General features: G+C 39.0%; 1 long non-coding RNA gene across 2 annotated transcripts; it reads right to left on the minus strand.

Moving 5' to 3' along the window:
- Positions 1 to 8077: 8077 nt before the first annotated feature.
- Positions 8078 to 27820, minus strand: LOC117089634. 2 transcript variants are annotated; one of them, XR_004439683.1, is made up of 3 exons: positions 27135 to 27815; positions 19285 to 19480; positions 8078 to 11733 (listed from the first exon to the last, which is right to left on the minus strand). It is a non-coding gene; the product is annotated as an uncharacterized LOC117089634 (long non-coding RNA). The 2 variants fall into 2 exon arrangements; XR_004439685.1 differs by lacking the exon at positions 8078 to 11733 and adding an exon at positions 14634 to 15907 and having other exon boundaries at positions 27135 to 27820.
- Between the last annotated feature and the right edge of the window lie 156 nt (positions 27821 to 27976).

Here is a 27976-nt window from a genome sequence, read left to right on the forward strand (position 1 = left end):
TTACAATGTAAGTAGAATTCTCAGCTTCGTCAAATCTCCCAAGTGAAAATAATCAATTATAATTATTGAGCTATTTTACAATTTTTTGTTCTGAGTCTAAAGTATAATGTGTATTTTATACCTCCATCACATCTCAATTTAGACAAGCCAGGTTCAGGTGCTTAGGGGCCACATGTGCCTAGTTACTGGCTGCTGAGTTGGACAGCAGAGGTGTAGGCCATGAAGCCAAGCAGGCCAATTACTACCTCACAGGTTTAAGGAGAGCTGGAAGCCCTCCTTGGGTAAGTGGCTTAGCAGGTAACTCACTCCCAGTGCATCTACTCCTCCTTTCCACCAGCTCTGCCTTAACCCACTTCTAAAAATGTATTGCATGCTCTCCATGACAAGTTGACCAGTGGGGAGGAAGAAAGTTCTGTCTGGTTTCCAGTTGACTCAATACACAGTGTGGGCTGCTGGGAGCTGCAGGTCTAGAGCTTCAAGAAAATGGAAAAGAAAGAAACTCATTGAGCAGAATCACAAGTGACACATCTGATTTCCTACTTTCCCTGAAAGGAGACATGTTGCTTTAGGACTGACAACTGGCAAAACTCAATATGCTGGTGTGTGTTGCCTGTTCTATAAGTGAGAGATGCCCTCAGGCTAGAGTCAGCCACTCTATAGAAGAGATAAAAAGAAATGCCATGATATTCATGTAGACCTACTCTGCCTAAAGCCTGCAATTTATGTCTACATTCAATAATTTTGAGTTTTGTTGGTTTGGAAGTCAACTGCGTTTTTACCTCAGTCCAAAGCAGGCTAGCTGGTAACATCCTTAGCAGGAGATAGCCACACTAAGGTGGTGGGTCACTGGCAAGGTGGGATTTCGGTTGTTGTCTTATCACTAGAGACCACTGTTTGTACTCAAGGTAACCGCCCTTCTTTTGAGGGCTTGCAGATGGACAGAGTATGGAAGCTAGTTGGTGAAATAAGTCTTTGGGTTTAAAACAAAATAAGATATTTTACTGCAGTCACCTGCACACTTACTAACAGCACATGGATTGAAATCTACTAAATTTTTGAGAGAACTTTATAGCTGATGAAACCACAAGCCTGTCCTGAAATAGCTTGTGAATACAAAAATCCTTAAGTTTCCAGGCCCCTAAACATGTACCACCTGGAAGGGGACTGCTAAAGGCAGGTAACCCCGAGGAAAGAAATACTCTCCAATGTGATGTCAGATGTGGTTGTTAAAGACAATGGAGGAAGAAGAACCACCTGGGGCAACCAGCATAAGAGGCCGTGGGAGACAATGGCCATGAGGAATTATCCCAGGGACAAGAGCCGTGGGCTGCCAGCTGGGTCAGCAAGAAACCTTCCCATTGCCATAATCCTTTCATGGGTGTGCTGTTTCCAACCTGAAGAACTGGATCATTGCTGGGGAACTGGGTCATTGCTGCGGAACTGGATCATTGCTGGGAAACTGTTAACAGCTATAGATTTTCTCCCTCCTCCCAACCCCAACACAGGGATTTTTTTAAACATAGTTTTTGTACTCCCTTCACTATCATTTTATATTTCATCTAGTGGAGGTAATAACGCGTCTTTTGGTCTTATAGAAACCACAGCTGAACCCTATTGAAAGGAATGCACACCGAGGGATTTTGTGCTTTGAGCTATATACAGTAAATGAATAAAACTTCTCCCATGCATAGATACTATATATATATATATATATACACACACACACACACACACTTTGCAGATAGAGTATGGAGGATATATATATATATATATATATATCTGGAAGGATACAGTTTGCTACTCACTACTTACTTCCCAGTAATCATTCTCTCCTTCCCTAGTAACAGAACCCTGGGCAATTGCCAAGCTGAAAAACTACATTTCTGAGATTTCTGTGCAGGTAGATGGGGCTGTATGTCTATATCTGGCTAGTGGGATGAAAGCAGAAGTGATATAAATAGAAAAAAAAGTACAAGCTCTTCTTCTACTTGTTTTTCTTTCTGCTCTTTGGAAAGCTGATGTAAAAACAATCAATTGTGGACCATGAGGTGGGTTTGTAGACAGAAGTCACTTGTGATGTAAGAGAAACATAGATGAAGCCTGGTCCCAGATGACTTTGTGGACCCTATTCCAACCCGGGACTGCTACTCTGCACTTTTTTTTTTTTTTTAAATGTAACAGGATAAATCCTCATGTGTTGAAGCCATTGAGCTGGATCTCTGTTACCAACGGCAGAAAGCTATTTTGATATAGTAGTTCAGATATGACAGGGTGTTTTTTTCAATCCTATTGATTGAAAATAACAGAATCCCAAATTAGCATGCTTAAGGGGGAAAAATACTTTATTTGAAGGCGACAGGATATCTGGTGCAGTGCAGTGTGCTAAATATCAGAAGCGACTAAAAGAAGGAACTGGAAATCCAAGATAAACTATGGCTTTATTAAATTATTTCTGTGCTTATGTCTGGTGCCTTTATATCTCTGTTTCTATGTCTGTGTTCTCTCCTTCTCTCTCTCACTGCATTGTCTCTTTATCTCAGCCTTTCTACCCCTATGCTCTGCTCTATCTCTATAGACCACCTTCTCATGTTTTCTGCTCCCATTTGTAATATCTCCACTAGAGTCCTGGAGCAGCAGCAGCAGCACAGACTTCAATACCACCAACCAATTTCATAGAATCCTGATATCTCAATTTTACCTTCCCAAGAAACTAAGAAGAAGTAATTTGTAAGGTAAAAGGCTGTGGACTGAGCTGTAAAACATAGTTTCTAGGGCACATTCCTACTGGTTGGTTGGTTGGAATATCAGAAGGAGGAGAAGAGGGAAATTCTCAAAAAAGTGCTGGACATGGCAAATACTCGTGTGTGTGTTTGTTATGTGTCGTCAAAGGGAGTCCGAACTAAAGAATGTAAATGTGTCCATGTAAATCCCTCATTACTACACTCATAATTTACCAATACAGACATATATTATTTCCATGTATTCTGGAAGTTTTGGAGTGATTTCACAATTAATCTCATTTGGAATACCTCCTACCACAATGCTTGTAAGAGGTAGAAATTATTATTCCCATTTTATAGTAAAAGAAAGTTAATCAATTAAAAAGAAGCCACAGCTAGTAAAGTTGCAGATTCAAGACTCAGGTTCAGGTTGGTCTTGAAAATCCAAACCCACATTTGTTCCACAACGCTTCATTAATTGCCTACATAAAAACTCTATCATTAATTCTCAAATACTGGCCTGAAAAGCTGCTTTATTTCAAAACAGCTTTTACTGGCTCTGACAATGCAAATGGTTAGTGGTAGTTTGATGTTATTTTGTTTTATATCTTGTCTTCTTGTCTAATGGAACATTTAGGAAGCCTAAGTCTAGAAACCACTAAATTACATAAACCCAGCTTGCATTGAGTTTAGCATTAAAGCCCTAAAAAGCACACTCAAAAACTGAACAGATGAAAACGCTAGGGCTTATGACAAAAAATATAAAGAAGAATATATTCAGGCCCTTTCTCTTCACCTGGATGACACAAAATGGTTGAGTCAGTTTAGGTCATTCTCAGATGACTGAGGGCAGATGGAGCTCACAAGAGCTCAAGGGTTACAAACTTGCTGAATTCATTCATATAACATACTTTAAAAAAATGCATTGGTGCTTACATCCATAACTTAATCTAGTCTTTTAAAAAGCTATATGATAACATTCAAAGATTCAGATTTTTTTTTTTTTTTTTTTTGAGACAGAGTCTTGCTCTGTCTCCCAGGCTGGAGTGTGGTGGCACGATCTCAGCTCACTGCCACCTCTGCCTCCCAGGTTCAAGTGATTCTTCTGCCTCAGCCTCCTGAGTAGCTGGAACTATAGGCACATGCCACTATGCCTGGCTAATTTTTGTATTTTTAGTAGAGACGGGGTTTCACCATATTGGCCAGGCTGGTCTCGAACTCCCGACCTTGTGATCTGCCTGCTTTGGCCTCCCAAAGTGCTGGGATTACAGGCGTGAGCCTCCATGCCTGGCCAAAGATTCAGATTTTTATATAATTTGTCCAAGACTGTATGTGTTAGAAACTTCTCATTAACAAGCAGCAGAAAAAACAACTGGCACAGGCTAAAACACTTGCAGGGAATTTGTTGGCTTACAGAACTGAAAAAATCAAGTAGACTGGGATTCAGCTGATCCACTAAAGTGGCTCATCAATGTCACCACAAACTCAATTTCTTTCCATAGATCTGCCCTGCCTTTCAAGGTAGCATCCTCTTTCTAAGGCTAGCTCACCTCACGTTAGCAGTATGACAGCCAACAGTTCCTAATATAATGATCTTTATCTTTCACCATCAGTGATTGCTCCTTGCCTTGTAGTTCTGTTGGAAGAGAAATGATTTTCTATTCCAGAGAACCTCACAAAATACCACCTGAGCCTCATTTGTCCAAAGTAGTCATGTATTTACCTTTAAATCAAAGGCCAGAAAATTGGGCAGTGATGATTGGTTTAAAGCAAACAAGACCCACAGTTGTAGCTGAGAATGGGATGAATTCCACTCAAACTGCATGGCTAAGCAAGGGGAAAATCAGTCCACTAATCCCATGAAGAAGAGGCAGATGAGCCAGGACTTAGATCGCGATCTCTCTGACTCCTAAGTCCATGATTTTGCAAGTAAACAATCCAGTTTCTGATCCCTAGAAGCTCTGAGTCTTAAGGGAGACAGGGAAACCTATCATAGTAAAACGACAATTGCTCTGAGCAAGGTCTAAGGTAGTGTTGTGGAGCACAGCATACCTTTAAATGTCTAATCAGAGCCTTTAAGAGTCCAGCCAAACCCTAATTCCGTCACTGGCTGTGTGATCTTGTGTGAGCTACTTAGCCTTTTCATGACGCAGTGTCTTATCTGAAAAATGGAGCCAATAATGGTATCCACTTTACAGGGATTAAATGAGGACAATATCTGTAAAGTTTTAGAATTAAAAATGCACAGCATATATTACAATAGGTTATTGTTAAATAAAAGAAACAGGAAGTAACCTCTATTTAGGTACAGTGATGATGAGGATGATGATGATAATGATGATAAAATCATCTATCCCCACTCTGTACCAGGGACTCTTTGAATCTCTGGGGATACAAATATCCATCAATCACAGTTTCTGTCCTCAAAGAATTTGTAGTTTATTGGCAGAAGGAGGCAATGCATAATACGATGAACCCACATTTGAGGTAATCCAGGGCCTTCCAGTTGATGGGAGCCCAGGGAAGGAAACCATGAGCAGTGGAAATTCAGTGTCTACATGTCTAATTATCCTCTCATTAGCTATTTTGAAATGGCAAATAGAGAAGAATATTTTGGGGACCAAGGAATTGAGGGATTAATGTAATTGTCAGTTTTAGATGTATTTCCTTATTCTCCATTGTTGAGTTTGAGTCCCTCTTTTGATCATACAAGATGTTATGTATAAATGTAAAGCATCTCAACTGCCATGTAAAGGTGACACGATGGCTTGTCTTCCTCCTTCTGGTGTGTGCAAAAAGCCACACTAGGAAATGAAATTTTCCCCTAGAAAACAGAAAGACCTCATGTTTTCATGACTTGGAGACTGAGGTAACCTTCGCTTTCTGAGAGACTTCTAGCAGAGTTAAGGAAGAAGACTTATTGAAGGAAACATCTCCTATATTCCTTCTTCTTGTCTCCAAAGCTGAGTCTTGTTTGCTAGCAATGAAAGAACAGCATGCTATTTATTCATCACTCCAAAATACTGTAAAATCTAGAACTTCAATGATGCAGATGAGTAACAAACCTTGTAGAAAGTATAGTGTTTATAATAGTTATTCATGTACTAGTGAGATTATACTTACTCGTTTTTCTTTTCAGTGAAGCGATGCACATGAAATTGTCCAGGGGAAGATGGGTAGTAGTAGTAGAATGAGCTTTAGAGTTAAAGAGCTATCAACAAATTTAGTGAAAAACCTAGTGAAGCTTCTAAATTTCCAGTAGTATCTGACCAATTGTTTGTCATATCTATAAATACTCTCTCACCTCTACAGAAAGATATATAATAAATATTCCTCAATGGTGTGATGTTTGGCTCCACTGCATCTCGCAGATGGAATCTGGGTATAGTCTGTGGTTAGTCCAGGTAGCAGGATTTGAGTAAGTCTGCTTCAGTGTTGCAATTAGAATTCAATAGAATTCTGTACTTGGGACCTCAACTCACTAATATATTTAGAGAGCTGCGTGAATATTCTTTCCCCCACAATGTTCATGAAATATTGAAGTAATTAGGCAGAAAATAACTTTTTTTTTTAAGAAAATATATATTTTTTGGCCAGGTGTGGTGGCTCACGCCTGTAATCCCAGCACTGTGGGATGCTGAGGCGGGCAGATCACTTGACGTCAGGAGTTTGAGACCAGCCTGGCCAATGTGGTGAAATCCCATCTCTGCTAAAAATACAAAAATTAGCTGGGTGTGGTGGTGGGTGCTTGTAATCCCAGCTACTCAGGAGGCTGAAGTGGGAGAATTGCTTGAACCTGGGAGGCTGAGGTTGCAGTGAGCCAAGATGGCGCCACTGCACTCCAGCCTTGGTGATAGAGTGAGACTCTGTCTTAATAATAAAAACATATCTATAAATACTTTTGGTCACTCTTTAATCTCAAAAACAAAAGGATAGTGGAGGCATACCATCTTAATGATGGTACTCTCTTCCTCTTATTGAAAGAATCCACTAATAATCTCAGTTAAGCAGGCTATTGTCACAAAAATGGAGTATGAAAACATTCACACAGATGGTTTGCTTTGAATTTTCTTAATTTTCAGTATTAGATTTGAAACACACTGAACAACAACAACAAAAAACCAACTGCATTGTAATAATAGAGTTTCTCTTCTGTTTTTTACATAGCTATCCATTTAAGAAAGACGTTTATCCAAGAAATTCCTGTGCTGAGTATAGGGCTTAATCTTACACACAGACTTTCCCACATTTGATCCTAAATAGGCTGCTGAATGATAAGGTGATAAGATGAACAAAGCAACACCAGCAGGTTGGTTTTTTTTTTTTTTCTCTCTCTCTCCTTTTTAAAGGAACAATAGGTTTTTTGTGTGGGTCTCCAAATGACAAAATAGCTTACTAAAAAATGCAGGTTTGAAGCTAGTTGAGGTTTCATTGCAGTTTAAAAGTCCTTTCCAAGCTTAGATTAATGCATTGATAATTGAAAACTATCTGGACACGTTATATGTTCTTGATATTAATCTGAGGCTTTCATGAGTATCTATACCTTCAGACCTCCACATTACCTAAGCTCCCTAAATCCTTTCTGGAAGAAGGCAGGGATTAAATACACCCATTGGTTAAATTAAATTAAGTTAAATTAATGCAGTTGTTTCACATTTTTGAGATGGCTTTCAATCCAGAGTATGTTCCTCTTACCTACTCAGCCTCATTATAGATGCAACTGCCTAACACAGCTTTGTAAGAGCTGTGTTATAATCTGAATTCAATGATTTCTTAGGGCAGTGTGAAATAACTTTAAGGATAATTTTACAACACAATGAGCCAAAGGCATTATTTTCATTTTGCTGCTGTTTCTTTTTTTTTTTTCTATTTAAAAAGATGGAATTTCTTTTTTCTGGAGGGATGTTTACCATAAAATGGTTTGCTTACAGTTACTTTCGTGTGAACATAAACATCTCCCAGCCACAGAATTTCACAGAGAAAGCTAACAAAGGAAAGCTCTGCTGTTAAGGCTAATGTTTGTCATCACATAAACTACCCGAGATATCAGCCAATACCAATGGCAATGGGTTTTCTGTGACTTAATACCATTTTATTGACCACTGAGGGTAGAGTTTAGGCACTTCTAGTACATGAGTGAACTGGGGATATAAGTCCTGAACACTTAATTGAGTGTCTTTCCACGGAGTTTGTTTGAAATGAGTCTCCAAGGCTCAAAACTTCTGGGCATAGCTCTCGTGTGCTTATGAGACCTGGTGTGCTTTACGAAAAGATATAGCCAACCTCTGGCTTGTCTTTTTTCCTATCCTGCTTCTTTTTATATCTTCTTTATTCTGCTTTACTTTTTTTTTTTTTTTTCCCTTGCATTAAGGTTTATGAGAACCATTATCATGGAATATAATTTGAAATTTCAAAGAAGATTTGGATTTGAAAGTAGTTTTATGACTTCCACCACACTTTGGTCTGGGTGGTGATTGTATTCAATTGGGCTTACATGGAAATACTATCATTAAAAACTCACAGTCTCTAGAGACAGGATTTGGAAATGCAACTCAAGCCTTTCTGATTAAGGTTATGAGAACTCCCACTTGTTTGCAATAGTTTTGTTTTGTTTTTGATTTATAAGAACTCCCAGCTCATGATCCTGATTTGGAGCTAAAGAAATTTTAAATTAAAATTGTAAAGGAACTAGATGAGTCCCAAAAAACATTCACATAGCAAATAAATTTATGTCCTCACCCCTGGCAGTGCACAATCCCTCAACCCTTCGTCCATATTTTTCTAGTAGAGACAGGGTTTCACCATGTTGTCTAGGGTGGTTTCAAACTCCTGGCCTCATGTGATCCGCCTTCCCAAAGTGCTGGGATTACAGGTGTGAGCCACTGCGGATAGCTTGTTTCTTTTTATTTTTCTACCCTTCTTTTATTTGATTCACTGCTTCATTTTTCTCTCCCTCTTTACCGTCAGGGGGCCTGGCTATTCAGCTGGGCTCTAGAATCTTCATCTGCTTCCTTTCATTCTTTCTTTCAGGATCCTGCAGGTCTTTAGTTCTGTTCCTCTGTCCTGCCACTAATTTCTCTTGACTTTTCTGTCATATGATCCTCCTCTGGGCCACTCCATCATCCTTCTGTTCATTTCCTTTGACCTGAATCTTGGGGGACTTCTTTTTCCCCTGCCTTCTTGTTCATTCTGTGAGTCAGAAGTCACCTCTTAACCTTGGATGGTTTTTTGTTTTTGTTTTGTTTTTCTGAAATTAGTTCAAATCTGGACAAATCTTTTTTTCTGGAACTTTCAGAGCAAGAATTTCCTGGCCTCTGCAAACATCAGAGCATAGCATCCTATTTTTCAAGAAGAGATTGTTGTGGTTTAAGGATAATAGCTAAACATGCCCCTCCCCACTATAAGCTGTAAAAAATAGATCAATAGGTATAGGAGGCAGATAAGAAATCAAAATATCACCTAGTGATAAATATTGATGTTTATGGATAAATTCAGACTAGACACCCTGGCTTGGCCTATGGTCAGGGCCAAGTTTCCATCTTAACATCTCCCTGCTACACCTACTATGTGCTTTGCTGAAGTGGTGCAAAGGTGAATGGAGCACTAGCATAGGGAAAAAATCACTGGAAAAAGTGATCCCTGCCTTCAAAAATGTCACTAGACTTTCCAATTGGTTCTTTTTCATTAAAATAACAATAATTTTTTCTTTTACTGTTAAAAAATTAAATTAAATTAAATTAAATCTTCTTTCTAGTCATGGGCAGAGTAGCTGAAAAACCAAATGTGGAGAACTTTCCCCAGTTGTCTCACAGCATGAAGAAGGAAAGAATATTGGTCTGCTGAGAACTCTTGTTTTTCAGCCTATGCAGTATTCTTCAAATATTATTCCCTCTGGGGAACATCAGGGCTAATGCAAGTACACAGTTCAGGCTAATGCTGAGTCCCTTATTTTATCTGTTAAATCAAATCATGTGTAGGAATTAATTTAATCTATCTTTAAATCTAGTTCATCAATATATTTTAAATAAAATTCTGACTGAACATCTCATAACTTTCTGAGCACCAAGGACACAAAAAATAAATTGGACATGGACACTGACTGTGGTCAACATGATAGAGGTGTATGAAAATTATTCATACATAACTACATGCAGAAATATTATTATCTATATGCAGAAATATTATTATCTAAGGGTCTGATATGAAACGTCTTCATGAGGCAGGGCCATCTTTGGTACCTGCTATGATAAATCTAGTTAGGCAGAATAGATAGGTTTTGTAGAGCCTGAAGCTTATAGAATTTGGAGAATTCTCTTCTTAGAATTCTGAATTCAAAATCAGTCTCAAAAGCAAATATCTAGAATGAGGATAGAAACCACAAGAAAATTGCCAGAGGCTTGGAGATGCAGGCCCCTGGCTTCTGAGATTTCTTGAGGTATTTTCACCTTGTTTCCCAATTCTACCTAGAAGAGTCTATAGCTCCCAGTGACTTGCAGAACTCACAGGAATGTGAAACTGGGGCCTGAAACTTAAGCTTCAATGGCTTCAGGGTAAAATTATTTTGGGGCAAATTTCCAGAGCTTTGGGGTTGGTTGGACCATTCCTTCAAATAATAGAGGCAACTGCAAAAAGTGGGCAGGCCATGGAAGAGCTTTATACGGGGTGCTTTGACTGCTTCCTGTACCACCACAAATCTTCAGGGAAAATAGCAAAAGCCACAATAGTCCCATTGTAATTGTGTTTTTTATGGAAATGGGTGAAAACATTAGTTTTGCACCTTGGTTGGTGTGGGATCAAAATAGAATTAAGAGGTATATTAAAACATAAGTTAACTATATCACAGTATCTTAAATGCATGATAGACATAAAGCCACGTGTCACTTCATGTTGGGCATACATTCTGAGAAATGCATCACTAGGCAACTTCATAATGATGTGAACATCACACAATTTACTTCGCAAACATAGATGGTATAGCCTACTACACACCCAGGCTGTATGGTGTAGTCTATTGCCTCTAGGTTACAAGCCTGTACAACATGTTACAGTACTGAAGACAGGAGGCAATTGTAATGCAGTGATGAGTATTTGTGTATATAAACATAGAGAATGCATGATAGAAACACAGTATTACAATCTTACGTGACCACCATCATATATGTGGTCTGTTGTTGACCAAAACATGATTACATGGCACATGTGCAAAACAACATAGCTACCTATTTTCCCAATATTTGGCACCTTAGAACAACACACTTTTATTATCTCCTAGTTCTGTGAGTCAGGAATCTGCACACGGCTTTACTGAGTCCTCTGGTTCAGGGTCCCTTGCAAGGCTGCAGTCAATTAGTTAATTAGTTTTCTGGGATTGCCATAACAAAGCACCACAGACTGGGTGGCTTAAATAACCAAAGTGTGTTTTCATACAATTCTGGAGGTCTAGATCAAGGTATCTGCAGGGATGGCTTGTTCTGAGGCCTCTCTCCTAAGATTGTAGATGACTGTTTCCTCTCTGTGTCTTCTTTGCATGGTCTTTCCTCTATATGTGTCTGTGTTCAAATTTCCTCTTCATATAAGAACACCAGTCCTATTGGATTAGGACTCATCCTAATGACCTCATTTTAACTTCATTACCTCTTTAATGACTAAGTCTCCAAATAAAGTCATGTTCTGAAGTGCTGGGAGTTAAGACTCCAACATATAAATTTGGGCAGGATGCAGTTTAGTCCTTAACAGCCGGGTTGCAGGTACCTTAAGTCTCCATTGGGGAAAATCAGATTCTAGGCTCACTCATGTAGTTGTTGGTAGTATTTAGTTCCTCATGGACTATGGACTTGAGGGCCTCAGTTCCTCACTGGTTGTTGGATAGAAGCCACCCTCAGTTCCTTGCCACATGAGCCTCTCCACAAGGCACCTCTCAACATGGCAGCTGTTTTCCCACGGCAACAGGAAACTCTAGCACTGCCGGTAATTCATTCTTTGCCATTGTGGTTGAAATGCTCCATCCATCACCCTGAAGTATTAAAAAAAGGCCAACATTTATAAATATATATTTAAACTATCACTGAAACCTTCACTTTTATTTCCCTTGAGGCTTTCCTCTTCTATTTGTGTTGGCCCAGGATCCCAGGAAAAAAATCTAGAACAAAGGACAGGTAAGTCTTGCTTGGAAACCCCAGGTAGTAAGAGAGCTGGGACTCATCCACAACTAATAGATTGTGGTTTTCACAATGTCTCGGTGGAAAACCTTCTGTGAAGTTGGTGGATATGTATTTACTGCTGTGATGGTCTTGGTAGTTTTTAAGGTGAAGATAATCTGGGTCTCTCTAAAGGCCAGGCTATTTTCCTAATGTTGCCATATTTGTATTAGAAGATGCTTCTAGTCTTAGCCACTTTGAGCCAGACTCCCAAGGCTTGATGCTGAGGCTTTATTACTAGTTCATATCCTTTGTCAAAGACACCGAAGAGGTAACCTCTTTTTTTCTTTTTTTAACTGCCAAGAGACCTCAGTGGGTATCATCCCAACCCATTGCAGGTCTTAAAAATGAATGGGATTGAAATCTCTTTCCTTCTAAGGCAGTGATTTGGTCCAATGAAAAACTTTTCCTACTTTCCATTGTGGACCAGTTCTATACAGTGGGGATACTGGAAAGAGATAAAAGACACATACCTTCCTCAGAGAAATAGGTGCCCATTCCCCTTATCTTACATGATTGCCTACAAATAGGAATAGGAAATTGCTACAGACCCAATTTTCCATATTATGGGAATAGACAACTTGACTACAGTGGGTTGTCAGTAAAAGAACAAAATGTTTGAGAGAGTTAAACAGCTGAGCAGCATCCTCAGGCAGAGGGGTACGGACCACGTACAGTCCTGATCACTTACGTAACTTTAGGTCAGGTTATTGCCACAGGTCTCAGCTGGACTATAGTTGGGCTTGTCTCCTTCAGGTTTTTCTGCTGTTAGAAAAAGGGAACTGGTGGAATTGCCATTCCATAAGTGTTCCAGTTTCTCCATAAGAAGATGACTGCCAAGAGCTGTATTTGAAGTGATCTTCTGGCAATTGGAAAACTAACGCGTATGCTGTTATCTCCCTTACTATTACTTCCTGCTTTTTAGAAGTATGTCAGCTGTCTGAGGTGCCTTGGTTCCATTAAATATTCCCTGTTATTCTGTTTTTTTTTTTTATTTGACATATTTTTTAAGTTTGGGCTCTAATGACAAGAAAGAACAAATCTATTTTTATATGATCACCAACATCCAACCTTGTTCTAAATTTCTGTCCCAGGCTTTCATCAAGGCAAAAACTAAACAACCATTCAAATAAACAAAAACCTTACAAATTTTAAGAAAATTTATTGTGCTTGTTCTGCCTTCCAGGCATTGTGCCAGGTGCCAAAAATAGAAAAGTAAATTAAATCTAGTCCCTGCTGTAGAGAAGCTCCCAGTTTAATGGTGGGAAAAAACATGTACTCATGGTAAAGTGCATAGCGACTCAATTAATATTTGAGTTTCTACTCCGTTCAGGTTTCTGTGGCTTCAAAAATGAACACAACAGACATGAAGCCTGCCTACATGTAGATTAGAGTTTGTCCGAGAGAGCAACCATTGAACTATTTATTACAAGCATGATCAGTGTCTCCATGGGGAAAAAAAAATGAAGCCTTATGAAAACCTTTAACAGGGGCACCACTTCTAATTGGAAGGGCAGAACAAATATTCATCAGGAAATAGTAGATGCAATTGGGGATGAGGTGGAGAAAGAGGCTAGGTGGGAGAGTTCCAAAATAGCGTGTGCAAAAGATCCTTGACAGTGGAAAGAGAAAGATATGTCCTGAAACCACAGGTAAGCTATCATGGCAGGAGTAAAAATGAGTCAGGATAGCGGGCATGTTTGCATGGGTTAAAATCTTAAGAGTAGCTGAGTTCTCTCAAGTATAAAGATATGTCAACGTCAATAGCTTATTTTTTCTTTTTTTTCTTTTTTTTCTTTTTTTTTTAGATGGAGTCTCACTCTGTTGCCCAGACTGGAGTGCAGTGGCATGATCTCAGCTCACTGCAACCTCTGTCTCCCAGGTTCAAGTAATTTTCCTGCCTTAGTCACCTGAGTAGCTGGGACCACAGGTGCACACCACCATGCCTGGCTACTTTTTGTTTGTATTTTTAATAGAGATGAGGTTTCACCATGTTGACCAGGCTGGTTTCGAACTCCTGAACTTAAGAGATCCACCTGTCTCGGCCTCCTGAAGTGCTGGAATACAGGCATGAGCCACTGTGCCCAGCCAGGAACTTCTTTAAATGTTGAAACAATTGTACAGTTTGCCTGTGTTGCTGGATGTATTTATTTCTTCAATAAACACTTACTGAATGTTATTTATGTGTGGATTCTCTGGTACACACTGAGAATAAAAAGATGAGTAACGTAGAATCTGTGCACATCAAGTGGTTTGTACTGCAATGGAGGAAGATAGATGTAATAAAAACAGAGATGAGAAAACAATTCTATGTTCATATTGTTTAAAGAAGGAGTGCACTTCTTAGGTAGCTATTATAAGATTTATGGCCCAAATCAAGTCTAAAAAATAATAAGGGAGCACTAACTGGCTGTGGAACTCCAATCTGGTGATGCATCAGAATGTTCTGGGCAAGTTTGTAAATTGCAAATTTCTGAGTTCCTCCTTAGATCTAGTGGATTTTAATTTGTGGAGGTGAGACTCAAGAATCTGTAATTCTTTTTTTTTTTTTTTTTTCTGGCAGGTTTCACTCTTGTTGCCCAGGCTGGAGTGCAGTGGAGGATCATGGGCTCATGACTCATTGCAGCCTAGCTTTCTCAAGTAGCTGGGACTACAGGTGCATGCCACCACACCCAGCTAATTTTTTGTATTTTTAGTAGGGATAGGGTTTTACCATGTTGCCCAGGCTGGTCTCGAACTCCTGGGCTCAAGCAGTCTGCCTGCCTTGGTCTCCCAAAGTACTGGGATTATAGGTGTTAGCCACCATGCCTGGCAGATTTAGAATTCTAAAAAGCACTCCCAGTGATTCTGCATATATTCTGCAAATGGCATTTGGGAACCATTGAAGAAGAGCATGGTATCTGTGAAGCCACAGTAACATCTTTCTAAACGTGTTCTTCAGGTTGTTAATAGATGACCTGGGGAAAAAGAAGGATTCAGTGGTGTAATCAGTTGAATTACATCTCCCTCCTCAAATTCAGATGTACGTTCTAAACCTCAGTACCTCAGAATGTGACCTTATTTGGAGACAGGGTCTTTACAGAGGTAATCAAATTAAAATGAAGTCGTTAGATGGACTCTAATCCACTATAACTGGTGTCTTTATAAACAGGTGGAATTTGGAGATAGACACTTATATGGGGAGAATGCCCTGTAAATATGAAATCAGCCATCTACAAGCCAAGGAGGAAGGCTTAGGACAGGGCTGCCAACACTTTGAACTTCTAGCCTCCGGAACTGTGAGACAATACATTTCTGTTGTCTAAACTACCCAGTTGTTACTTTGTTAAGGCAGTGCTCAAAAATGAACACAAGTGGCTAAAGAGAGTTATGAATAAAATGATTTCTCTGCTGCAGGGGATCCAGAAGCTTGGATGTGCTCTGTCGCCCTCTGAGAGCTGATAGCATGTGCACTTTATCCCAAATCTGAGTGCAGAGTGCTTTTTGTTTGGCATAGAGCATTTCATGAGACTGTTGTTCTGTGGTTCTGACTCAGAGAAACGTTGAGTTTATTTCCCCTAAGGAAGCAGCCACGCCGTGGGTCTCACAGCTGCAGAAAGTTCAGCTTCATGGGACTGAGCTACTTTCAGGAAATAAGGATGCAGGTGAAAAGTTTTGATTACATTTAGTTCAAATCCATCACACCTCCTGGGGGCAGAGCGGAACAGCTTCAAGGAAATAACCTACTGGAAATGATCTGGAGTCATTTTTCTTGATCCACGAATCCTTTGATTCCTGTTATTTTACATCTGCGACTCAGAAGCAGCCATTTGAAGAGAAAAAAGCCAAGAAGTACTAGGTTGTCTCCCTTAGTGGAGTGGTTCAGGAAATGCAGGAGAAAAATACGCAAAGGTGATTTTATCAAATTGAATACACCACTGCAGATTTGCTTTCGGAGCACTCCATTTATTCCTACTGTTTGCTCAGACCTTGACAAACTGATCCATCTGTCTTGAAATGGAACATTGGGAGAGAAATGGACCATAGTTATTGTCAGTGGTTTAAAAAGTAAGACTAAAGATTTAACTTGTGTATTTCAGTTATCAAACATGCACACATAGAGTGAAGGAAATGTGAACTGGATGAACACAAGCTTCCTAAACATTTGCAAAATTGCAATACTTCAACTTCTTATTTATCTGATGTGTTTTATATTATTTAAGGCTAAACTTATAAAAATTTCAGATTTGCTATTTGATCTATGGTTGTGACAAGTATTTGTGTCTACGTCTGGTGAAAACTTGGGATCATGCAGACAAAACATTCATCAATCCTTGTTTCATATTTTTATCAACAAACTCTACCCACCTCTCACAGCTCATTTCAGTTCTCGTCTCTCTCCTGCAGTCCTTACAACCATCCCTGCAGACCCAGTGATCTCTCACCCTGATAACTCATTCAACATGTACTGCCAGTTTCCACAGACCCCATAACCAGTGCCCAAAACCAGTGACCACTTCCAACCAAAATGCAGTTTCACTGGCTTGACTTCCAGAGTTCCTGATTTATTAGAGCTGGGTAAGTTGAAAAAATCTGTGTTATTAACAGGTGAGTCTAATGGTCAATTCCACCTGAGAATCAAAACGACTCATTTGGTATTTACTCTCTAATGTCTTATACTGCAAGTGAGTCTGTCTCATCCTAGGCCATCCTTTCCTTAACTGAATTGATGTTTTTAATTGAAAAACCATGTTTTTGAATGCTGGAAAGTTATTTTAATGCTATTTTTCAATTTGTATAAGTATACTTTTGATTCTTTATTAAAGTTGTTATCTGTCTCTTCTGGAAGTTCTACTTTACTAGGAGAATATCCATCTTGGGGCATGGGTTGTTGTTATTCCTCAATCTGGCTGCTGGGTTCCCTTTGGGTGTTTATTATTTTAACTGCCTGCCCCTGGTTCTAGTTACCTGGATTAGCTCTGAGGGCACTTGAGTTACTGGAATGGTGGGAGATACAACAGTCTCAGGCCTGGTTAGCAAATGATCTGTACAAGGTATAAGGAGAAGACACTTCTCTACAAAGCTGCAACATGTTTGACCAGCCTCAAGAGCAGAGAGGATCTGAGCCTATCTGTTTCCCTCCCTCCACGCCCCTCCGAAGCCAAGGAGACCAGCAAGTACCCCCAAGATCATCTCATCAATCTGGCACATTGCCCTTTAGAGATTTCACCAATCTGTCTCTCAGGGTCATACCCTCTGGACCCTGGGAGATAGCGCGGTGCTCCGATTCTTGCCCCGGGTTCATGACTACGGCTGCAGAGGAATCAACTCATTGTCAGCTTTTTCCAACTAAACCTCCACAGATGGGAGGCCTTGCATGTGACCTCTAGGCTCCCCCTATTACCGTGTCCTAAAAGATACTCTGCTTAAGATAGATAACTGGAAGTTGATTAGAATTAGAATGGAAGACTCATGGGGAGCTACAGCACAGGCACTCAGGATGCAATTTCCACAAAATACCCTCATTGCCTAACCCAGTCTACTGTAAGAAAATACCTTAGATGGGATAATTTATAAACAACAGAAATTTATTGCTTACACTCCTGGAGGCTGGGAAGTCCAAGATCAACGTATTGACAGATTCAATGTCTGATGAGTGCTCCCTCTCTGCTTCAAAGGTGGTACCTTGTTGCTGCACCCTCCCATGGCAGAAAGGACAAATGAGCTCCCCCAGTCCTCTTTTATGAAGATACTAATTCTTATTATTATAACGGCATTCATGAAGGTGGAGTTTTCATGACTTCATTAACCCCCAAAGGCCCCACCTTTGGAATCTAATCACAATTACTTTGGTGATTAGGTTCCAACATATAAATTTTGTGGGGATAAAAACATTCAGTTTATAGCATCACATAGATGCACCGTGCCTCCCTTTCTTTAATTTGAAAATAGATAATAACCTCCACATAAAACTGGCATTTAAATTACAGCTACCACTTATTGTACATTCTTTCTGTGACAGGCACCCTGCTATGTACTTTACATGCATTAGTGCCAAGTGAGATAATTTGAATAATTCACCTGGGCATGTTACCTGGTACAGGTGGGTGCACCGTACATGCCCATTGTTCTCTTTTGTTGTTGCTCTTAGCTGCTGACCTATATGGGAATAGGTATTGTCTTGCACCTTTTTACTGTCCCCTTCTCCCTACTGTTCTTCGTACCCTACCTCGCATCGGAGCACTCGATGTATTTCTTGGTTGACTAGCTGAATAGATCGTGTCCTTCTAAATGACAATTTCCTATTTTTTCTGTACTTGGTAAACTCAGTTAATTTTACTTGTTTCTAAAAGGCCTAGCTAAAAGTTTATTTCTTTTGCAAAACTATAGGTAATATCTCTTATCTGATAGAATATCACCTATACCTTTCGTAGGTTATTTAACCCCAATTCTACCTCATATTCAAGTCGCTTATGCCCGTGAACTTTATTCCTTACTGGAATATATCTCTGTTCTGCTTCAAGCTGAGAAGAGCCTAGAATTTCTCTTTTAAGATTCTTCCCCTGAAACTTAGGATAATTATCATAGAAAACAAGAACTGGAGGAATCCTCCCTTCATTTCTTTCAGAGAAAACCCCATCAAATTAGATGGGAAGAGATCATGTGAAGCAAGATAGCTTTGCAAGTTAGAAGGTGTATGTGCAGAAAGAAAATGATAGAATATTCTGGTTAAAGTGTTGTGTTAATCTATCTTGGGCATCTTGCTCTCTCTTGTACTTTTTTAGGTGAGTTTTTCCACTAATGTTCATATGCTTGTCTACTCAAATTAGCATTTTCATCTCAATTGACTCAGATTAAAAAAATTAATCAATATTTATAGTACAGGCAACTCATATCTTAAAAAAGCTTTCATTTATGGTGAATTGTATTTTGGAGTACAGCTTTTTATGAGTTGGAATTGAGCTCTAATTTATTGCCAACAGTTACCTATACAGTAGGTGTTAGGGTTTTGTTTAGTATAATCTACATTCCTTCATTGTCTGGTGTGGGCTCTGCCCTGTGGTAGGAACTTCTAAGAAGCAGATTTGAGTCTCTTTCCTTAAGTGATTAGAAGTCTACAGAGGGCAGGAGGCAAGAGCATGAATTTGGAACAGCCCAGACACCAGGTTTTGAGTCCTGAAATACCACCCACACACCCTCTGGACCAATAACGAGCCTGATACATAACAAACTTTTAATGTATATTAACTATTATTATTGGTAAGGGAATAAAGTTCTTGCAAAAATTTGCTACAGTGCTTGCTCCTGGAAGACAAGGTCCCAGTTTTGTTTCTTTTAGAAAATTCCACAATGTCCAGCACAGTATTACTACAGGTGTTGCAGCTTACCCCTTTCAGAGTGTGAAGTTATCACTGGAAGGTGGTTGCCCCATCAGGAAATACATTTCTCGACCACTTTGCACTTAGGTATGGTTGTGTGTTTTGTTAATTCCAAGAGCAAGTGAGTAGAAGATGGCGAAAAACAGGTACACTTTCTCAAATTTCTTTTCTCTTGTCTTGGATAAATGCAGAAGATTCTGAAGCTCTAGAAGATGACGGAAACACAGGATGAAAGGATTCTGGCTGCCCGAATCCTGTAGTCGCTCACATTGCACTGCTTCCATGAATAAAAATTATACCTTTAAGGTTTTAGGCCATTGTGATTTGGGGGTTTATTTATGACATCAGCTTGCATTGCCTTAACTAATACTGCTATTCAACAAATTTGTTGAAGAAATAAATGAGCTGTATAACTAAATCACCCCAAGTACAATGCTATTTAGTACCTAAATATGGATGTATAATAAACCCATTGATCTTATTTCATCAATCTGTCTGTGGTCTCATTACAGCCAATCAGAATTTAAAGTGAGGCAGTGAGATGGAGTAGCTCTGAGGCAATATAGTGGCTTTTTCTCTTTATATTTTTAAAAATACACCAAACCTTTGTTGTAAAAAAGAAGTAACCAAAAGAACATCAGAGTGAAATGGGGGTGGGGAGGTTCTTGTACATGTTGGACTGTTACATCTTAGTCGTGAACTAACAAATTAAATAGAAAGCGTTCATATGTTTTCTGTTCAATGTACTATGTATTTTGTCTTTTAAAAACATGTGGGATTGCAAAATACGGTCAATAATTCCCTTACTGAACTAAAAGAGAATTAGAAAAGGCTGCTAATAGCTTTTGTATTTAGAAAGGTAATGTCTTCCAGTGAGTTATTTCATGGGTGAAGTGTCTGGAATTGCTTCTGAATACTGGATTATAGATATTTTTCTTTCTTTCTTCTTTTTTTAACTAAGAGAACTTAAACATGATATTAAAAAAACATTTTATCTTGCGGTAGAAATGTCAGCCACATTTCAATTCACTCTTAGGCTTCCCCTAAAAGGAATGACTTTTATGCATAACAATAGCCTTGTTTTTATAAGTGGTTGGTAATATCTGCAAATGTGTAAGGCATTCATTTTCCAGGAGCTCTTTTCTCCCTGGTAACACACCAGGAAATATCAGAGTGTTGTTATTTGAATTCTTTCTTGTGCTCTGACTCCCAGATGAATTGAAATTCAACTTCACAGTCAAATGAGTAGCCATTTAAAGCTCAGGTGTGTATTTCTTAAGACCCTCTCAAAGGATATATAACTGCTTATATCTTTCCAAAAGACAGCAAACTGAATTTTAATTGGATCTTGCCTCTCCCAAGAGATCATTATACTTCTACTCTAAGGCCATATATTATAAAGCTTCAGTATGAATTGGAACATGAAGGCCATGTTTCAGTTTAGTGTTTAAAGCTGAAGTTATAACAGCTGACACTCTAGTCATTTCAGCAACACCCCCAATCAAAATTTTACTTAGTTTGAATCTCTTTAAAAAAATGAACATACACACAAGCATGCACACATACACACACACATATATAAGTTGCATGTCAAAATTATGTAAACTTTCAGATTATTAAAAAAGTTTCTTTTTTAAGGAAATAAGTCTCAAATGGGACTAGTTCCAAATTTTTATTGTCTCAACCCCACCTTGACCTTGTCAGATGGATTTTAAAAAATGAAGCCGTGGAAAAATTTATACACACACACACACACACACACACACACCCACACACACCAAAGGCCTGCTGACTCAGAACTGGATCTGGAATATCCTTTTGAGACACAGAATGAATATTTTCGTCAGATGGTATAGAAGACCACCGATGCATGCACGAGCACCCTTGCAGCTGGTCTCCCTCTGATCTTAGAAACTGACAAGACAACATCTAAAAGCAAACCAAAAGACTTGCGGAACCTAATTCACCAACTCTAAATAACACAGCTATGTGCTTCTTTGTTCTTCATAGTTTAAGCATCCATGGAAATTTCCAGAGGTAAATTAAGACGATGAGGACCAATGTTAAAAATACTGTGAAAACATCCCAGAGCATGCTGAAGTGTGGAATTCATACTTTCAAACTCCTAAGGGACAGTCTCATGCCTCATAAGGAGGCATAAGACCTCCTTATGGTCTTGCCTTATACCATAACAAAGTGGACCTTTGTGTATTATATGTAGTTAAGACTAGTTTTGTGTTTTTTTTTATATTTTCTTCCTGAAAAATACATAGGTTTATTCCAGATTTGAATGTTTTAGATTTTTTTTCCCTTAAATTTGCAGACAGAGACGTGAATCGGGAACAAGGTCCCAGAGTAGAGAATATGTCTCTTAGTTTTTCTGAGACATGGTTTCTTCAGTTGTAACATTAGGAGATTGGAGTAAGTAGTCTCTAGAACAGTTAGTGTTATAACATTTTATGGTTCAACATTTCAAGTGGCTTTAAAAAAATTATTTATATAAGACTCAGTTACTAGTCAGCATATATCCCTAGATTTCAGCATTTTTCTGCCATGATGTAACAATATTTGGATTACGTACTCAGTACACTCAGTACTGGAATTGGAATCTTAGACAGGCTTCAGTTTGCCTATTTATTTCTACTTAATTATCTTCCACTAAATTTGCTTCTTTTTTATTAAAGTTTTTTTTTAAATTGTATCAACATCTTAGTTATGAGGCTCAAAACCTTGAAGTTTTCTTCAATTGTTTATGCTCGTTCACCCCTAACATTAGATCAATCACACAGTTCTTTTGGGTGCACCTCTGTGAAGGGTAAGACTACTTTTACAAAACAGAATTGTAGAATTGGAAGTGATTTCATTTCACTGGTTCACCAATATTGTAGAATTGCATTGACGATCTGAAGAAATATATCCACCATTTCCCAAGAAAAAAAACACATATACAATTTTTCATGTAATTTCCAGGGATTCAAAGACTTCCTAAAGTTCTTCCATGGATATCAGATTAAGAATCCCTCATATAGGCCAAATGTTTTCAAAGTCAGAATTTCACTCAATAACAACCCTCGCAGGTGGCTCTCTGATTCTGCATCTAGTGACTGAAAATGCTCATTTCGGGCACTTTCTCTTCCCTTATTTGTAATGAAACTCTTATTGTTGGATAACTTATTTGGGGTTAAAATATTTGCCCCAGTTGACCACAGGTCTTCAGTATTTGAAGGTATCTCCAAATCCCACACAAATCTTCTATTTTTCATGTTAAATATTTACCATCTCTTTGTGTCTTTTATTGCATGGCTTCCAGACTCTTTCCTATCCTGGTCAATTTCCTCTAGATAGTCCTTAAGTGTCTTAACTTAATTTTGGTTCATTGAGATGAATAACATTTTTTATACTTGATATGAATAACCAATGCAAAATTCTTGGAAAATTTCATTTCGGGCACAGAGGAAAGGACTTGAGCTGCCTAACATTGGCTAACATGTTGGTTTTGATCTTTGCTAGCCATTTTGACTTAGTGCTGGTTACTTAATATCCTCCATTTTTTTCATCTGTAAAATGGAAATAGTTATACCTTCACTGTAAGTTTGTTATTTTAGCAGATACTAGGTATTCAATAAATGGTATATATTATTTCTACTATTAATTCAGATTATTTGGGATATTTGGGAAGAAACATCATATTGAAGACAGAAAAATACAGTTTCTAAACTATTTTTAACCAATATTAAACTTAGTCTTTCCTACCGCAATGTCATGATATTATTTTTATTGAAGTACAAAATGTGATAATTACTTAATATTGCTAAATTGTTTTATATTGGGTTTGGCTCATATGACAGGCTTATGAGATATTGCTGAGCTATGATTCCATCATTCAGTATGTGTTACCTGTCCTTCTTAGTCTTGTGATCTTCAGGCAGGTGTACAGGCAAGGACCAAGCTCACAAAGACACATTAGCCACTTTTTCCAGAGTTGACATTAATTCACTAAACGACTTTCTATTGTGACCAGAGTTTGTCATGTACCTTGCTGACAAAATGATACTAAGCACGTGGGATTTCCCTGACCTAATTATTTAGATAAAAAAGTGGGGGGCGGGGGGAAAGAAAGAAAATGACATTGGTGTGAAATGATTTGTTTTGTGTGAGCTCATGTTGACTCAGTTGTTGAACTAAATCCTTTTCAAGTCCCATAGTGATAAGAAAACTATAGGAAGAAGGCAGGGCTGTACCTTATTTGCACAGAGTCAAACAGATTTTGAGGTCCCTAAGTGTGTAATAGATCACTTCTTTGACTTGCAGATCAGAGTGAAAACAATTTCAAGGGCAAATAGAAGGAGGAAGTCCGGCTCTTCAAAGCATGGTCTCATTCCCTCACACATAATTTGGCTCTTATGTTCTTCCAGAGAACTTGTACAGAGCATGGCATGGCAGTGGGGCTCATCAGGAGGAAAAGTGTGGGTGGCTGGGTGTGAGGCTCCTCTCCTTGCCCAGACCCTCTAATCCTCTCCGAGGTCAGGGACAGGAAAAATAATAAAGTAGACATTCATTCCTTCCAAAAGACTTGCTAAAAGGAAACTCTCTGAGAAACCCTTTGGCTATTTTTATGAATGAATTTTTTTAAAAAAAGTTTTTAGATGAATTTTCCAAATACCTTTTAGTCTGAGAGAAGAAGGAAAAAAAAAAAAAAAAAAAGACTCAATGCTAATACCCTTCGCATGAGCTCTAGTTTGCTCTTGCCTCCAGCTGTTGAATGAGTTAGGGTCATATTTGGAAGGACAGCTCATTCTGTTTGGAAGGTCATGCAAGGGAGTCCGGAAGAGGAGGGGCGTGGAGATGCCAGACAGAAGGGCGAGCCAGCAGACACACGTGGACAGGGCTGTAGCCAGCTCCTCTTACTCTTGGTGTGTCACTGCCTGCAATGGAATCCAAGGGTCTGCCGTCAGGAGTGCAGCAGTACTGTGACCTCTCTTGGAACCTGGCGGTGAAGTCTCCTAGAAAGGATGTTTACTCGGGGTCCCTGATCCACAACAGGAGCCTTCGCTTTGAATTTAGATTAATTGTCTGTTAGCATAATTGAGTGCACCTTCCCATCCCTGCCATCTACAAGTAAACTGACAGTCAAAACATTTTCCTTTTATTAGAGTCTGTTCTAAAGTTGTAAGGCATGATGACACGTAGGACACGAAAGGTTTTACGTTCTCCGGAGGAAGATGCAATATCCAATCAATATATTTCTCTTATCTTAACCTGATATCTTATTTAAAGCAAATAACAAGTGTCCAAAAACGTCTGGTTCTATTTTCCTGGATAAAATGCAGGAATTAATTAAATTCCCACAATACATAAACTCTCTACACAAATTAGCACATGGAAAAAGGCGTACATAAAATGAAGCTAACCCCCATGAGAACACTTATAAATGGTATCCTAAGATATAGCAAGGAATTAATTTAGCTCTCTAAAAACTTACTACCTAGGAATACATTAAATTAAGGAAGAATTTGACTCATTTGGAAAGGTGACCCTTTTACATCATCTATAGTATTTATATATTTTTTAAGATGAGGGTCTCACTATGTTGCCTAGGCTGATCTTAAACTCCTGGGCTCAACCTGTCCTCTTGTCTCAGCCTCCTAAATAGCTGGGAGTACAGGTGCATGTGCCACCATGCCCGGTCTTATACGCTTATGTTTTTAAAATGATGCCTATCAAGTAGTGTGGCCAAAAGCATGCTATTTTTTATTCTTTTATCAATAAAAGTTTATTTTATTTTATTTTTAATTGACACATGATACTTGTACATATTTATGAGGTACAATGTGGTGCTTTGATACAGGCATACCGTACGTAATAATCAAACCAGAGTATTTATCATATCCATTACCTCATATATTTATCATATCCTTGTGGTGAGAACATTCAAAAGCCTCTCCCCTACCTGTTTTGAAATAGACAATGCAATGTTGTCAACCACAGGCACCCTACTGTGCAACAGAGCACCAGAGTTTATTCCTATTTAACTGTAACTTCGTACTCATTGCCCAATCTCTCCCTATCTCCCCCTGTTCCCCTTCCCAGTCTATCTTCCATTCTCAGGTTCCTAATCTGAAAAAAATGCACCTAGTTTCTGTCTTGCATACTTGTGTGTCTCGGCGATACCATCCATATACGCACACAGTTCTCAGTGCAGGAGTTGCCCTCAGCAAGTGGCAATTAGCCATTCCTCTATTTGAAAGACAGTCAGACACAATGGCCTAGGGTACTTGCCTTGTGGATGCTCTGCAGTTTCTAAGCAATTCTGCTGCAGAAGCACTACTGGGGGACACTCCCTTTCCAGGTGAAACTGCGTTGTAATGAACGCGTTTTGATATTTCGGTCATCAGTTTCCCTTGAGTTGGTCCCACATTGAAACTGTCATAAGCTTACATCCGTTAATCTTAAGAAATACTGTTTGTTGAATTTTAGAGATCATGGAAATGATCAATTCAAAGTAGTTTTCCTCCTGTTCCATCTGGGATTTATAAAGAACTTCAGCCTTTCCTAAATATGAGACAAAAAGGTCTGACAGCGAGTGACTTTAGAGAGATCTCTGGCTCAGAAAAGGCTACCAGACTCCAGGAGATGGTTGGAAAGAGGGGCCCATATGAGAATTCTGTGTTTATTTTCTCCTTAGGTGAATGCCTTTGCTGATAATGTTTCCAGGCACCACTGGGCAGTGAGTCATTTTTGGCCCTACCCACTTCACTTAAGAGATACAAACTGAATTTAAAACCCAGACATCTGAAGAACGCCATCTCATGTTCCTTCAGGGCACCCACAGCCCCAGCAGCAACAAAAGGTGGTGATAATGGAAGAAGTAGAGAAGGAGACCCAGAAAATTGCATGCATTAACTAGAGTTTTCATTAACAGAGTTGAAAAAAGAAGACATTTCAAATTTTAAATTCTTCTCCCAATTCCTGTACCTGGCTCTTTAAGGTTATACAAATCAGAGGATTACACTGCGGGGGATAAATGTTTTGAAGAAGTAATCCATTGATCACTTCCTCTCACTTGACATGTTTAACTAGATGGAATCAATACTTCTTAGCCTAGCAATGGGTTTGTAAAAAAAACAAAACAAAAAAAAAACAGTAGCACAATTGGATGTTGTAAGGTATCTTAGGATAAAAGGATCCTGTAGACAAATTCCTTCTTTATCCCTTACCCCACCTGGAGCACCTTTGATTAAAAGTCAGATCTGTATGGATGTATGAAGTCACTGAATTCATGGAGGTCAGGGCACAAAGAATTCTTTTTTTTCGTTTTTCAATGCATTTACTTGTCATCCAACACCTGCCCTAATGACACACACGGAAACAAAGAATCTTGAGCTTTAAACTGAGCGCAAGAAATTGAAAATATAACTATGTAAAACATCAAAAGTCCCACCCACTTTTTAAAATAATTTGCTTAATTCAAGCATATTTAAGAAATAATGCGCCTGTCTAACACATTTGTATTACATTAACACAGTGCCTACTTGCAGGTTTTATTTCTTGCAGTTCAATGAGTACAGTATTTCAACTGGAGAACTCGAAACAGACACAAAGGCTTTTGTTTTTTTAACCCTTCAGAGAAAATATGCAGGGACAATCACCACTTCTTCATTTTGACTGTCACCTGGATTCACAACCGTGCAGCCAAAGACAGTTTCAGATGGGCAGATGGCCCTAGCGGTTAATAGGGATGAGAGTGGGAAAAGAAATAAATGAATACTCTATTTTCTGTGTAAGCAAATAAAAAGGCAGAGGAAACAAAAGGAATGAGCCAGTCATGGGGTTGAATCATCAAGTCCCTCTAAACATACCTTGACTTTCCCATGCAGGGGTCTATTTCCCTGATAGCCAGTTCAGTGTGGATACTCATGCCGACGAGCTTAAGAATGTTTGCCTGTCAGAGATAAATACTGCATTTCTGCTTGCTGCACACACAGTTGCTGGAACCTGACAATGCCGTGCACGAGTAATAAGCAATCATGAAATAGTGAAGGAGTCAGGGCTCTTGAATTACACTTGCTTTATATGGGTTGAATTGCACATCTAGGGCAATGTTTGGCCAAGTGAACAGGGCATGCAAAGACCTCGCTTCCTCTCTGTGCTGTGGGGAAGTGAGACTGTGCCGGGCCTGCAAACACGGTGAGGAAAAATCTGTTTGAATGCTTACTGCTGAATGGTGCTGGGCATTGTCAGCTTTTGTTTACTTCATCTTACATGTGAAGATCGCAGCTGTTCCTTTCAGTAAAAAGAAGTAGGAGAATGTAGCAACCAACCTCACATTTTCCCCTCCTCCAAATGTTTGTGGAGCCCAACAGCTGTCTTTGCAAATCCTGTCACTCAGGATTGGAATGGTTCTACATAATCAAGAATGGAGTGGTGAGGTTGAGATTGTTGGCTGGCTTGAGGTGGCAGGTGGGAATGAACTGTTCTCGTAATGGGCTCACTTGGTCTGTTCCTGCAGGGATTGACTCAAAAAAGAGAAAAGAAAGTTTAAAGGAGGCGATGTAGGAAAGTTGAACACATACGTCTTATATTTCATACATATAGGTCTGAATGGCTGTGAAGCATGAATTCACTGCTTGTTAGAATGGTAAGGGATTTGAAAGGTCCTCTTGTCTAGGAGTTTTCAAATTATTTTTAGAAGCAGAATTTT

This window comes from Trachypithecus francoisi, unplaced genomic scaffold, assembly GCF_009764315.1.
Source record: "Trachypithecus francoisi isolate TF-2019V2 unplaced genomic scaffold, Tfra_2.0 Lachesis_group11, whole genome shotgun sequence".
NCBI classification, from domain to species: Eukaryota; Metazoa; Chordata; class Mammalia; order Primates; family Cercopithecidae; genus Trachypithecus; species Trachypithecus francoisi.